The sequence below is a fragment of the Myxine glutinosa genome, chromosome 8 (genome assembly GCF_964187855.1).
Source record: "Myxine glutinosa chromosome 8, kmMyxGlut1.1, whole genome shotgun sequence".
Lineage (NCBI taxonomy): Eukaryota > Metazoa > Chordata > Myxini > Myxiniformes > Myxinidae > Myxine > Myxine glutinosa.
This window is the reverse complement of record NC_136268.1, coordinates 64,420,966-64,435,572: the sequence shown is the minus strand read 5'-3', so window position 1 is coordinate 64,435,572 and position 14,607 is coordinate 64,420,966.

Here is a 14,607-nt window from a genome sequence, read left to right as displayed (position 1 = left end):
CCAACCATTCACACTCATACTAACAGGCCACACGACCAGCCAATTTCACCACACCAATGCACCCATCCACAATACCATTCTGCAACCACACCACAAATGCCAATATCCAACCACAATTTACCTGTACCCTCTACCTAACACGTACACTACCCTCCCCGGGTATTCGTGATGGGGGTCCATCCTTCCCCCATTCACACCTTCGCACCATCCACTCCACTCCATAGTTTCCACCATACTCACTCCACGACCATCCATTCCAATACTCCATATATTCCACACTCCATGTATTCCACACTCCATGTATTTCACACAACAATTCTCCATACACCTGTTGTTGCACACCTGTGCAATCACACCTGGTGCCACCTGCACCCTCCTTCCTTCCTGGACCATTTGGTCAACACACTCACATCACTACCACTCAAACACTGCTCCACTCACCTGTCCAGTTGCACACCTGTGCATTCACACCTTTTAACCATACACTTTTCACAATACACTTCTGAATACACCTCCAACACTCACACGGCATCATCTAATCTACCTGTTGCCCTGCTAACTTAGTGCTCCCCGTCTTCCCTTTAAACTAAGCACATACCATGTCATTATCATCCACACTAATCTACCTGCGTCCCCACTACAGGTATCATTGTCACTACCTAAACCTTACCGTTACCTATTGTCATCTTCTCTAGATCCCTACCGATATATCCTAACCCTCCCGGGCTAGTTTTCACTGCCATAAACCCCATAAGTCTAGTGCTCCTTTGCCCCCGCTCCCACTATAAATTTTGCTCGTCCAAATTCAACCAATCAAAAATTTGCCAATCACTACCCATCATTTGCCAATCATTACTGCCAATCATCAAATTTTGTTTTTCTAATTTTGGGGCCAAAACACTATCCTCATCATCATCATCACAGTCCGCTTTATCTGAGCCTCGGTGCGTCGTCACATCATTAAAACCCGGCTTCGCAAAGCCGAGCAATGAATTCGGGTGGTTTGGTCGCCTTGGTTGGATCCGTCCGGCATTCACGACTCTGGGGAGGAGGCATGCTCGGGCCGAGGTTCCACGCATCATCGCGGCTCGGTACCTTGCGGTCCCGGGCCCGATGGCTGAGGCTCGCCCAGTCGGAACCCCGTCCCCACGAGGGGGCACCGTTCCGCTTCCTCCCACTCGCCCTTGAACCGGACCGGTCGCCTCGCCCGACAAGGCCCGGACTCGACCGTGCGGGGCGGGGCCAAGCCCGAATCGGCAACGACGCTTCGAAGAGAAGCGACGCAGTATCGATCCGCGCCGGGCCTGGCATCCAACAAAGCACACCACGCCCGAGTGCTCGCATCGGCTACCCGTCACCCTAAACGCTGCCCCGTTCAACGTCGATGCTTTACTCGCATGCCCACACGCACACGCGACCCTTTTGACACTCACAAAACCCGGCGTTCCAACGCCGTCCGTCCATTCCACCAACGCACTCCCTGTTACACACCACACCTCTCGCGCACACTCGCCGTTCGCACACTCCCTTAACACACCTCACGCACTGTCTTGCGCACTCTCCCCACTCGGTACGTACTCCGTACCACTCACCATGGGCGTGCTCTCTTGCATCCACCCACTAACGTGCTCAGATGGGCTCTCCCACACCCGCGCCACGACCAACTCAGGTATGCTTCCTCGCACACGTTCCACCACCACCTTACTCTCCGTGTCGCACGTACACTCCGTATTGCTCTCACTTGCTGTGTCACACTCCGTACACCCCGACGTGCATTCTCGCTCACACTCGGTATCACTCTCGCGCTTCGTAACACGCTCACCCCTTGACGCACACTTCGTATTGCTCTCACTCCCTGTGTCACACTCCGTACACCTCGACGTGCATTCTCGCTCGCACTCGGTATCACACTCGCGCTTCGTAACACGCTCACCCCTTGACGCACACTTCTTATTGCTCTCACTCCCTGTGTCACACTCCGTACACCCCGACGTGCATTCTCGCTCGCACTCGGTATCACACTCGCGCTTCGTAACACGCTCACCCCTTGACGCACACTTTTTTTTTTCACGCGTGCCATTTCCACTCACACGGGACCCTTCACCAACGCCCGGGTGCCATATCGATCCCAATCGCGCGACAATTCTTTTGTCGCCAAACATCCTTCTACAAAATCTACCCGCACAATATACAGCACGACTCACCTGGGGGATCCTTTTCTCCAATCGCACCTGCAAACTTCCATTTGGATTAGCAAGTACATCATCATGATTTGAGCAGGGACTTTGTACATATTCCAACTTTTCCTCCCGCCGCGAGTGGTTTTCTAAATCCCCGGTCTCTTCAATTTCAATGCCCACTACCACTTTTTCTTTATTCACCTCGACGACCGTTGGCTTTAATAAAATTCCCTCTACCTCATCGGTCGCCGGCTTTTCCAAAACCCGTGTCGCGATTTCTACCTCCGTCATTTTACCCTCGCTTTTCTCCACTTCGCCCAACCAGCGCTTCTCGCCCCGCTTTACCTCGTCGTGCACCCCTGGGACCCTTTCGCCCAACCTGCGGTCTCTATCCCTCTCCGCTTCCCTTACCTTATATGCGACTCTGTCCCTCGCCATTTCCTCCCTATCGGCCCTCATTCCGTTCATTATTCTGTTTTCCATTTTTAGCATGAGGGCCTCCATTTGTAGCAAAAGGTTCGAATCCATCAATACTACGGTCACGGGCGCCGCTAAATTTGGTGCCGCTACACCCACGTGCGCGAGGACGCCATTTTGCGCGCCTGACACCTCCTCAACCACCTCCTCATTGCCCTCCTCCACATACATTTCCCCCAGTTCCTGGGTCGATTCTACCCCGTCTATCTCTCCCACCGACATCCCGTCGCCTTGACCAGCCATGGCGTGATTTCAAAATTCGGGTTTTTCTTTAAAACAACACAAATTTTGGCAGCTCGTAATTTTGAGCGCGTTAAGCGCGCTTCGGGTCCGACCCCGCTCCCGACACCAATTGTTACTGCCAATTGTACAATTGGTGTTCCAAAATTTGGGCTAAATAAATTTAGTCCCAGGTCCGAATCCGACACTCCTGACACCAGTTGTTACGGACCGCGGATAAGATGTTGTGTTTGCCGAGCGGATGGCCCCGCGGCCGTACAGTTACCCCGACTAACCCGATTCCCGAACGTTGGCCGGATCGCGCCACAGATATTCAATATGGAAAAGACAAAAGCGACACGTATGTGAAGAAGAAGAAGAAGATGAAAAAAAGGTTGAAAATACTACTAAATTTATTCCTACTATATACAGGCTCAAAATAACCAAGGAAGAAGGAAAGATAATAAAATAATTTACAGAAGATTTTAGACACAGTGCAACCTAGCTTATACAAACTTAATTAAATCCCCAAGGACAAAACAAACATAACAAACGCACGTACACAAAAGGATGGAAAGGCAGCAGGTGGATGGCTGGAGGGAGAGGAAGGTCCAAGGGGGTCCTGCAGCACGATCGGCGCGTTTAGCAGCCGCCGTTCCTTCGCGGCCCTGCTCCGGAACTGCCGTCCAGGCCTCACGCTGCTGTCGTTGCTGCTGTGGCCGCCGCTGCTGCTGCTGTTGTCCGCTGCTGCGGCGGTGGACGTCGCGTGCTTTTCCAGGACTACAACAGGCTTCTTGCTGTTAACTACTGCTCAGTCCAACCTTGGCGAGCAAGGCGACGAATAGCAGGCTTTGTGCTTTCCGGGATGTCCTCTCCTTGGATGTTCTCTATGTTCTCTTTCTTGGTCCAACCACTCTTTCTCTCTCTTGGTCCAATCACTCCTCACCACCGACCACTCCTTGCTTCTTGCGTGTGCCTTTATAGCGCCCCCGGCGATCAAGCTGCCGGCCTTCAGGACATGCCCACCGGTGTGCTCACCTCGGCCCTGGTTGGTCGCGCGACCCTCTGGCTCCGCCCTTGATGACGACGGGCGGGCACGCCTTTCTTCCCCGACCCGAGCACATGTTCAATGGTGGTTTTGGAGGGGATGTAATTGGCAGTCAAGGCTTGGCAATGATGAAAGTGGAATGTGAAAGGAAGGGGATCTACTCTTATTTAATGCAGTGCAATGGAGTGTCATCTTAATGGAAGACAAGGCCTTACCCTAATACACATAATAAAGATATAACTATTGAACAGGGGTATTCTATGATTGGCTAACGTGTATGCTTTATGGACTAATTATGGGACGCCCTTTGACCTTTACACTACGGAGGTATTTACAAGGAATCATTACATTTTACAGAGGGTGATATTTACAACAATTTACTATACAATACAACACAATAAAAAAACACAATCCTCATATCCGCAACAGTATTATGTATACCATCATGTATTGTCTTTGTGCCAGGTGTGCAGAAAATCGGTCCATACTTCTCCGTGATATGGTTGCGGACGCAAGGACGGATGGATGAGACCAAATCCCTAAGCCCCCGTTTCGGAATAAGTCCAACGGGGTCTAATAAGGTCCTTGGAACACCTCTACTAGTAAGGTGGCTTATAGGAAATACTGTCGCAGGCTGGACAAATGCAGCAAATTCTGGGTGGCTACCCTTCTGAAATCAATCTTTATGACGTGAGGAGCATTCATGGAAAATTTGGCACTTTTGTCCACCCAGTAACGTTATTTCCAAAGTATTTCATAAAGCCACCTTACGATACCTAACATTTCAATATTAGCATCTGATGCAAGGTAAAACTGAGGTTGAAATGTGCAATAACAAGTTACCACACTGTGGTCACAACCTACGACAAAATCTGTTAACAGGTCGATTGGGAAACACACATTTAAAGCTCTCTTAAAAAATGACAGCACGATTGGGAAACACATTTAAAGCTCTCTTAAAAGACGAACAGCGTGATTGGGAAACGCACATTTAAAGCTCTCTTAAAAGATGAACAGCGTTATTGGGAAACACACATTTAAAGCTATCTTAAAAGATAAACAGCGTGATTGGGAAACACACATTTAATGCGCTCTTAAAAGATGAACAGCGTGATTGGGAAACACACATTTAAAGCTCTCTTAAAAGATAAACATCACGATTGGAAAATGCACATTTAATGCTCTCTTAAAAGATGAACAGCGTGATTGGGAAACGCACTTTTAAAGCTCTCTTAAAAGATGAACAGCGTGATTGGGAAACACATTTAAAGCACTCTTAAAAGATGAACAGCGTGATTGGGAAACGCAAATTTAAAGCTCTCTTAAAGGATGAACTGCGTGATTGGGAAACGCACATTTAATGCTCTTTTAAAAGATGAGCAGCGTGATTGGGAAACACATTTAAAGCTCTCTTAAAAGACGAACAGCGTGATTGGGAAGCGCACATTTAATGCGATATTAAAAGATGAACAGCGTGATTGGGAAACACATTTAAAGCTCTCTTAAAAGATAAACAGCACGATTGGGAAACACATTTAAAGCTCTCTTAAAAGATGAACAGCACGATTGGGAAACGCACATTTAATGCTCTCTTAAAAGATGAACAGCGTGATTGGGAAACACATTTAAAGCACTAGCCATCACCTGTGGTCCGGTCCGGCAGCCGTCAAATGAATGGGTGCACATTTCGAAAATCGACCCCAATCCCCCCTCCCGCCCAACAAGAATGCCAACAACAACAGCATCGCAAAGCTCTTGTGGATCTGCCACATGTTGCAGGTAAAAATAAATCAACAGACAACTACTTGTTGAGCCAGTGTGGCTACTCCATGCAGAAAAATTATAGAAATGTGTTTGCTGGGAGTGTAGTGGTGGTGACAGCTGACCACCAACAGACATTTTGAGATGCACTTGGTCCCAAATATTATAATTAATGTGACAAGCCAATAATGCAACTCAGTCATGAATCATATCCCTCCTTGATTTTTAATAAGATCAACACCTCACTGTTTGAATAGGTACCAAACCTAGGTGCCTGCATTAGCTCGCCTACTCTTCACAAAGGATGGTGGAATCTTTAACATCCACCAACTAATGTTGGCACGTGGGACGACCAATTTAACGTCGACCTGAGGGACCGTTGATGAGTGACTCACCATCAAATCAAATCACACACATTGATGAATCACCGTGCCTGTTGTTGTTTCTACAGGCAGCTTGTAACATGGGTCATGGTTGCATCATTTTTCTGGAAGAGCGTTTGTGCCGCTGATGCAGTGCCCCAACTACCAGTAAGGTGGTACTCAACTTGCCGACCTCGGAGGGATGAGAGGCCGAGTCAACCCCCTTGGAGTTAATTCAATAATCGACCGGGATTCGAACTTGGGATCCTAGAATCCCAGCGTCGTGGTGGTGACACACATCCTAGGATCCCAAGCCAGCACCCTAACTGCTAAGCCAACACCAGGCTGCTGTGCCTGTGAAACACTGGGACGACAGCTTGTAGCATGGGTCAGGATTCGAACTCAGGATCCTCGGATCCCAAGCCGGCACCCTAACCGCTAAGCCAACACCAGGCTGCTGTGCCTGTGAAACACTGGGACGACAGCTTGTAGCATGGGTCAGGATTCGAACCCAGGTGAGACAGCTTAGAGATGAGTATGTGAGGCCATCCTGCCAGCGTCCATCAGAACGGATATCTCTACTATTAAAATTTAATGAATATACCTGTACTGCATATCTATTGACAAGATATATAATGTATATACACTAAAAGAAGTACACTAAAAGTGTACACTAAGAAGGACACTAAAGAAGTACACTATAAAGTACACTAAAATAAATATTGAACCAAATCCAACGACATTTTACATGTTGCCTTGGGGTACCCAACATATGGTTTCTGTCTGGGTAGCATAACTGGGGTGGGGAGGTCAGTGTGGGGAGACGACCCAAATGTCTCTATGTAAATGTGCATGGTATGTCACCACCTGGTGGTAGAGGGTATTTGCAATCATCTTATATAAAGGAAGTTAAACAACGTGATAATCTTCTTGTAAATAAGTCATTTTCTGTGTGTGTGTGTGTGTGTGTGTGTGTGTGTGTGTGTGTGTGTGTGTGTGTGTGTGTGTGTGTATACTGTATGTGTGTGCGCACGTGCATATAAAATGTGTAATATGTCACGCACAAGCTGTGTGTACACAATATACTGAATGAATGAATGAATGATCGTTTTAAGGCCATTTTCCCCGCTAGAGCGGGGGTTAGCCTTGCGGGTCCCATGACAATCATGGTTCCCTGTTTGAGGCAATGTTTTTATGGCCGGATGCCCTTCCTGACGCCAACCCTTGGTCACGCTCTTACGATGCGCAGGGATACGGTGTACCTATTCTAAACCGGGGTACACACCGTATACACAATATACTACTGTACAATATGTGTATAACATGTGCATGTGTATATAACATATAATATTATGTGTGCATACAATACACAGCACATGTCACACAAAGCACATGTATAAAGCATAATCATGCACGTGTACATGCCAATCACGACTGATGTACGTGTGTGCGTGTGCGTGTACAATGTACATGCATCACCACCACTGATCCTCATCTTTCTCAGGCCCCCCTCCACTTGGGTCTGCCAAATCTCAGGCCCCTCTCCCTGTGTATGTCCTCCTCGGTGTGTGTGTGCGTGAGTATGAGTGAAACACCAATCACGCATTAACTACTGGGCCAATTGCTTGTAGACCAAATCGGGCCTCATGTTAAGCATAGGCTACTTGGTTTTTTATGATCATGGCTAATGATGATGTCGCTAAATAAAATTCTAAATTATATTGTGATGGTTTGTGAGTGTGGCCCTCGCTACCGTCTGCAGGTTTCACTTATTTGTCCCTCGTATTTCCGTCCCAAGTTGGGGGGGGGGGGGGGGGGCTGCCAGATGTGTGAGAATTGTGTTGTTTTGTCGAGATTTTTCCTTTCCGAGGTGAGTTTCCTGCTTTGTTTTGTTCTTGTCTGAGTTAAACCTGTAATTATTTTGTTCTGCCATTTTGTGATCCCCTGTCCGGATTTGTTTGTTTGACAGGGCCTCCGGTCTGCAGATCGTTGTTCCGATGCATTGTTGATGTTTGTTCATGGGGGACTTGCCCTAGCCGGTTTGTGAAGGAATGAGGCCAGGGAATTCCCTCCGGCCAACCTTGTTGTTGATGATTGTGGGTTGACATCGAGACGAGAAGGAATTCTGAGAAATGTGAATGTTCGGTGCATTTTTGGGTAAAAGTTGGGAACCTCACTTTTAAACATAATTAGGGTATGCTGAATTCGACTAACCCGGTTCCCAAGCCGAATTTTGAGTTTTTGACCTTTTAATTAGCATAAACAAAATCCGCCAAATTGCCATTTTTGAACAATTTATTTGAACAAGCATTTATACATCATGTATATACATGCAGCTCTTTTACTTTAACTTTACAACTTTTACCCCAAAATTCCCCTAGAAGCTTATACATGGCCTTTTTCATGAATCCGTCTGGTCTATATTTTGGTTGGCGACATATTGAAAGAGACATTCAAACCGATATTGAAATTGGACACTATCAAATGGGAAATGGTTTTAATAAGACAATGTTTCATACAACCATTTATTCTAAAATTAAGTATGCATGGCCATGAAGCACTAACATTCAGGAATGTCACACATGTTGTTTTGCCAAACGAAATCAAATTCATACAAGGGGTCTGATCATCACTCTGTTGCTGGCAGGCACACATTGACATGCACCTCAACTCTGAATAGCGACATTTGCAGCGTCGAGTCTTGCATTGCTTCTGGCATGCACCACAAATCATCTCGAGGAAACTTTCTGAGATTGGACTCAGTGACATCAGAATAGGCTCGAGTCCTGAATCACCACATTTCCATCCCATTTCCACAGGTGCAGGAATGTCAGGTATGGCACAATGAGCATTTCTCCATACCTTGGCTTGATAGTGTACTCGCATCAAATGTAAATGAAGAGCATCACCTGTCGGTGACATTGCTTCTGGTTTACCAGTCTTGGAGAACAACATATGTCGTGCTGAATCAACAGAGGTTGTTTTGTGCACATTATATATTATGCAGACGAACGCTTCTGCAGATTTGATCGTTTCCTCTGAGTTCACCAATGCCCAAGTTCTTCAGTAGTTTATTCAAAACTCAAAAAAAAACCCTCAAAATTCTGTTTGGGAACCGGGTTAATCGAATTCAGCATACCCTAATTATGTTAAAAAGTGAGGTTCCCAGCTTTTACCAAAAAATGCACCTAGAAGCTTATACATGGCCTTTTTCCATAAATCCGTCATCTAATTGAGGGTTGTGGGTGTTGGAGGGTGGGCGGTGGAGTGGGGATGAGGAGGAGAGTCTCCCCTGGCATTCCCTTGAGGGAACTTTAGGGAACACTGATTTGTGATTATTGAGGGGACCTGATGGCCAAGGAGATTGAGTTTAAAGGATACTATGTGAGGTTTCCCACCCATGACATTTGCGGATTCGCCATTTGCAGTTTCGCCATTGACGTGATATATAAAGATTCCGCTGCAGTTCAAAGTTTTTTGCCCAATGCAGCCTGTACCCAGTGACCGCACTGCCTTGATGAATCTGGGCAGCAAGGAAGAATGGAAGAAAACGACTGCGTTGTGGGGTACAACCACTGTGAAGAGGTGTCTCCGATAGTTGCAGGGAGGATGGTTGTTGTTGTTTAGCCCTGGACAGTTGTGTGTGACAAACAAACCCATGGTAGGGAAACAGCTGATCAATCTCATAGGAGCGACCCAGACATCTACCACATCCAGGATGAGAGAGAGAGAGAGACAGACAGAGACAGACAGACCGACCGACAGAGACAGACAGAGACAGACAGACAGACAGACAGACAGAGAGAGAGAGAGAGAGAGAGACGGTTCATGGGGACCGATCGGCACTCTGACCGTGACCGCATTGCCCTGACGAATCTGGGCAGCAGAGAAGAATTGGGAAGATTTCGCCAACGACTTGCATGGGAGGGGGGGGGGGGGGGTGCCGGAAGGACGGTTGGTGAAGTTGTTGGACTGAACGCTTCGCTGACAAACAGTTTCGTGAAGAAGATAAAGACATATTGTTTTGAAGAACTAGAACACGTTTAACATTTCTGAAGAGATGTAAGGGTTTTTATGCCTCCGCCAATGAAGTCGCCGGAGACATTATGTTTTCAGATTGTCCATCCGTCCATCCGTCCTTCCGTCTGTGATAGGTTTTCGTTACCGCGATAACTTGAGAATGGCTAAAGGGATCTTAATCAAACTTGACACAACTTGTATATTGAGGAAAAGATTAACTTATTAGATTTTGGGGACAAGAGGTCAAAGTTTGTAATAGGTCTATAACTTGAGAACGGCTGAAATGATCCAATTAAAAATTGGTACAGGTAAGTATAATGATGAAAAGATTAACTCATTAAATTTTGGGGTCAAGAGGTCAAATGTCAGAGGTCATGTCAGGTAAAAATGTGATAACTTGAGAACAGCTGTATGGATTTAAAGCAAACTTGGTAAAAGTATTAATGATGTAATAATGTGGGCGGAGGCATATCAGTCGACGTCATGACATCGAAGAGTATCGTTATAGTTTATTTTGAAGTAAGGAGGGGAAATAGCATGATGTTGAGGAGGCAGAAGTGAGATGTCAGAGATGAAATTGAAAGAAACAAAACGAGGAAGACGGAGCCAAATAATTTTCACAATTTCTATCTGAGGAAAGACCGTCAGTCTTGAACAATACAAAACGACTAGCGTGCACACACACACACACACACACACACACACACACACACACACACACACACACACACACACACACACACACACACACACACACACACACACACACACACACACACCTCGTAGTATAGATAGGAGAATAAAAACAAACTTGCCAAAGGCAAAGGTAGAAACACGGTAGTAAGGATATCGAAGATGGTAAAATACCACAAATAAATCATAAAACACCACAGATGCATGTCACGGATGGAAGGCAAAAGTTGCACGATGCCAAAAGCAGGAGCACGATCCTCAGATCACATGATATTTTCAACAAAGGAAGATAATAAATCATGTGAAATAAAAAGAAAATGCTTAGATTTGTCGAAGGAATCGAAGCGCTGATCCGATTTCAAAGATGATAAAATAATAAACAAGTTGAGAAAAACTCAGTTAGCACCACTGATCTCTACAACCACTGGATAGCGCATTGGCTGATCGATCTGACGCCAAACGCCGCCATCTTAACCACTCGCATTGATTCTCCAAGAAAGCTCGCGTTAACACTCCTGCCAATACATATATAATTTTGATTCGTTATTTCTATAAATGGACTCAAGATGCCTTCATGTGCTGCGGTCAACTGTACAAATAGGCAGTTCAAGGGTTGCAATCCAACATTTCATCTGTAAGTATAATAAAGTTACTGTAAATGAGACTGTTTAGAGTTAATAGCGTGCAACACATGAACGAGTTCGATGTTTGTACAGACCCATGTGTAGATTCCCTTGTTAGTTGCTGTGTAAAAAAGTTCTATATTTTAGATTTACATTACAATCTAACTTTTAGTTAGGCTACTTTAAAACAAATAGCTTGCAAAACCACAGATTTGTGTGGAGCTAAGTATGAATTATTACTTTATTGTAAGTGAAGAATAAAAATCTGTAAAAAAAATGCACAAAATTACGGTGTAAAACTGTAATCAGATCGAGATCTGATTACAGTTTTACACAAATGACAATGTGACTAGATCTAGTCACATTGTCATTGAAGAGACTGGACTCTAGATCTAGTCACATTGTCATTGAAGAGTCTGGACTCTAGATCTAGTCACATTGTCATTGAAGAGTCTGGACTCTAGATCTAGTCACATTGTCATTGAAGAGACTGGACTCTAGATCTAGTCACATTGTCATTGAAGAGTCTGGACTCCAGATCTAGTCACATTGTCATTGAAGAGTCTGGACTCCAGATCTAGTCACATTGTCATTGAAGAGTCTGGACTCCAGATGTAGTCACATTGTCATTGAAGAGTCTGGACTCGGAGCTCAAGCAATGGACGGATGGGATGCTGGTGGACGCCTCTTGAAGAGAAAGAATCGGGGTGGCCTTATCAAATCTTCTGATGATGTGGCGAAGGTGTGCAAACCTACTGAGCGATGCCTGCAGAGACTGCTCCGTACAACAGACGGTGCTCTACCTCGGTCCGAAGGGATTGCATCTGCCCTATCGACGGCCGTTCTGCATGATGTCGGATCTCAATGTTTGTTTGCACAGCTGAACGATCACATGTTCGACTGTCCGCCAGACCACGATCACGTTTTTGTGCTTATCAAGTGCATTGCAGCATGTCACATCAAGATCCGGATGCATCACCTTGCCAAGTGCTTCACTGAGAAGATAACAGGACCCAAACTACGCAAACAATTGTCAAAGCTCATGTTATTTAGGCATGAGTAGTTCGAACTATTAGCAGCTTTCATGAACAAGGAAACTACCCGCATCCTATTACCATGGATGGACGTACAGGATAACTTTTTAGATATTTTATCTAAATCACTACATCTATTGACTTTGTCAATGCAAACCAAAAGCTTGCGAGTCGAAGACCCACAGCCAATGTCGGCATATTAAATGCAACTTGAGTCCCCCTGTGGCAAGTCGCTGTAATGAGAATAGCCTCAGTTGATAGCTCATTGTACCAGTACAATTGTACTCCTTTAAATAGCAACGTTGCCAAAGGACGATCAATTACAAATTGCCTTTTATTGCCACAACTGTACTTTTGGCCTTACATATTGCCTTTTATTGCCATAGCAGGACATGTATTCCTTAAATGATTTTTAAGATTCCTTCATGCCCCCCCCCCCCCCCCCCCCATTTACTACTGAAAAGAGTTTACTTCTGACAAGAAATAAGAATGGAAATAAACACTAGAAAGTAATTACCTTTTAAAAATAACTACTTTTATTCAGCAAAGAAAACAAATGACCATTCAATAAGAACTGTTAGTGGCCGCCATTACTGATCTCGTCTGCAAAATGCTGCAACATTAATAGCATTGTTTTGTTTTGAAGAAGGAAGCAAATGATTGGGACTTGGTGTAGTGGGGACATTTTTTTGATGATTAAACAAGTTGATGTTGATGTAGGCCTCCATTACGAGAATACAATTTGAAACTATAGTATAAGGGATTTGATATAAAGTCCAGATCTGAAGGAAAGTAGCGAGCTTAGTTGGGAATCGCATACAAATTACGTGTTGTTTACTCCCTGACTCCTGACGCGTCCGCATCCGATGCGAGTGGTTAAGATGGCCGACCTGTGTGCGCGGCAGCGTCACTTGTGTGTGTTACGTTCAGTGGGCGATGCGCTATCCAGATCCAGTGGTTGTAGAAATCAGTGGTTAGCACATGTGATAACGAGAAGGAGGAAGCACACAAAGATTTGAAAATGATGTGAATACACCACAGATGATTCGCTAAATAGAGCTGCGGATTAGAAACCTTCACCGAATTAATCACGTGTAAATTACGTACACGGTACATAGCAATGACAAATATAGCTCGGGTCGAGACCCGACTCATGTAAAGTAGGGGTCGTTGTGTTTTTTAATAATTAATTATTTATTTATCTTCGACCCGGTGGGTTTTCATTTTCTCTCTTCCCTCATCAAATACAATGTGGTAGGTGGAGGTGTTTTCAATGTCCAGCAGTAATAAATATAAATTTTGGGGAGTTGGATTTTATTTTGAAGATGAGAAAAACCACACATGGTTGGGACCCCTAAATATTGTCTGATCTTTGATGTTTTGCTTGCAGACTTCTGCTGTGATATGGAAGAGGGACAGCCTTGTGGAGAATGACGTCAAATTTTTCTGTTTTGGGGTCACCTTTCTGTATATCTATACCTATAAAAGGCAAAAACCTCTCCCTCCCTCTCTCTTCGTTTGTATGTGTTCTATGCACGGCAACATCTTTTAGGTTACAAACGCCAAACTCGGGGTACAAATACAACTTTGTGTGAGTGGAAGGGAGGGGTGTAAACATAGGCTATGTGGCTGTGGCCTCACGTGGAGCGTCAGAGGGGGCATGAATTCTCTATGTAAATCTGTACTGTGTAGCACCACCTGGTGATAGTGGCAGAGGGTATTGCAATTCCCTTTCTTACCTGGGCTATGCTGAGGTTGAGCACTCTTCGCACGGGTAAATTTGTTCTCCTCCTCCCCTCCCCTCCCACCAAATGACAGTATATCTCTCCCCTCCCTCTCCCCTTCTCTTCCTTCCCCCTCACTTACCCATCCCACGGCCACATAGCCTATGTTACACCCCACGCAAATATGTATTTGTACCCCGACTTTGGAGTTTGTAACCTAAAAGATGTGGCCGTGCACAAGGAACGCAAACAGCCGCAGAGGCAATGGCGTTTATATATTGACATTTGACAATGACATATTCCAAGCACAAGGGGGGGGGGGGGGGGGGGGAATTGACAACAACACATTTAAAAAGGTTCATTATCTCTGGATTATCTGAGACCCGACAATATTAAAAAAACCCATCTTGATTCAAATCACTTTTGCAGATCCAGCAGATTAGTTAAAAATATTGACAGGCCATTT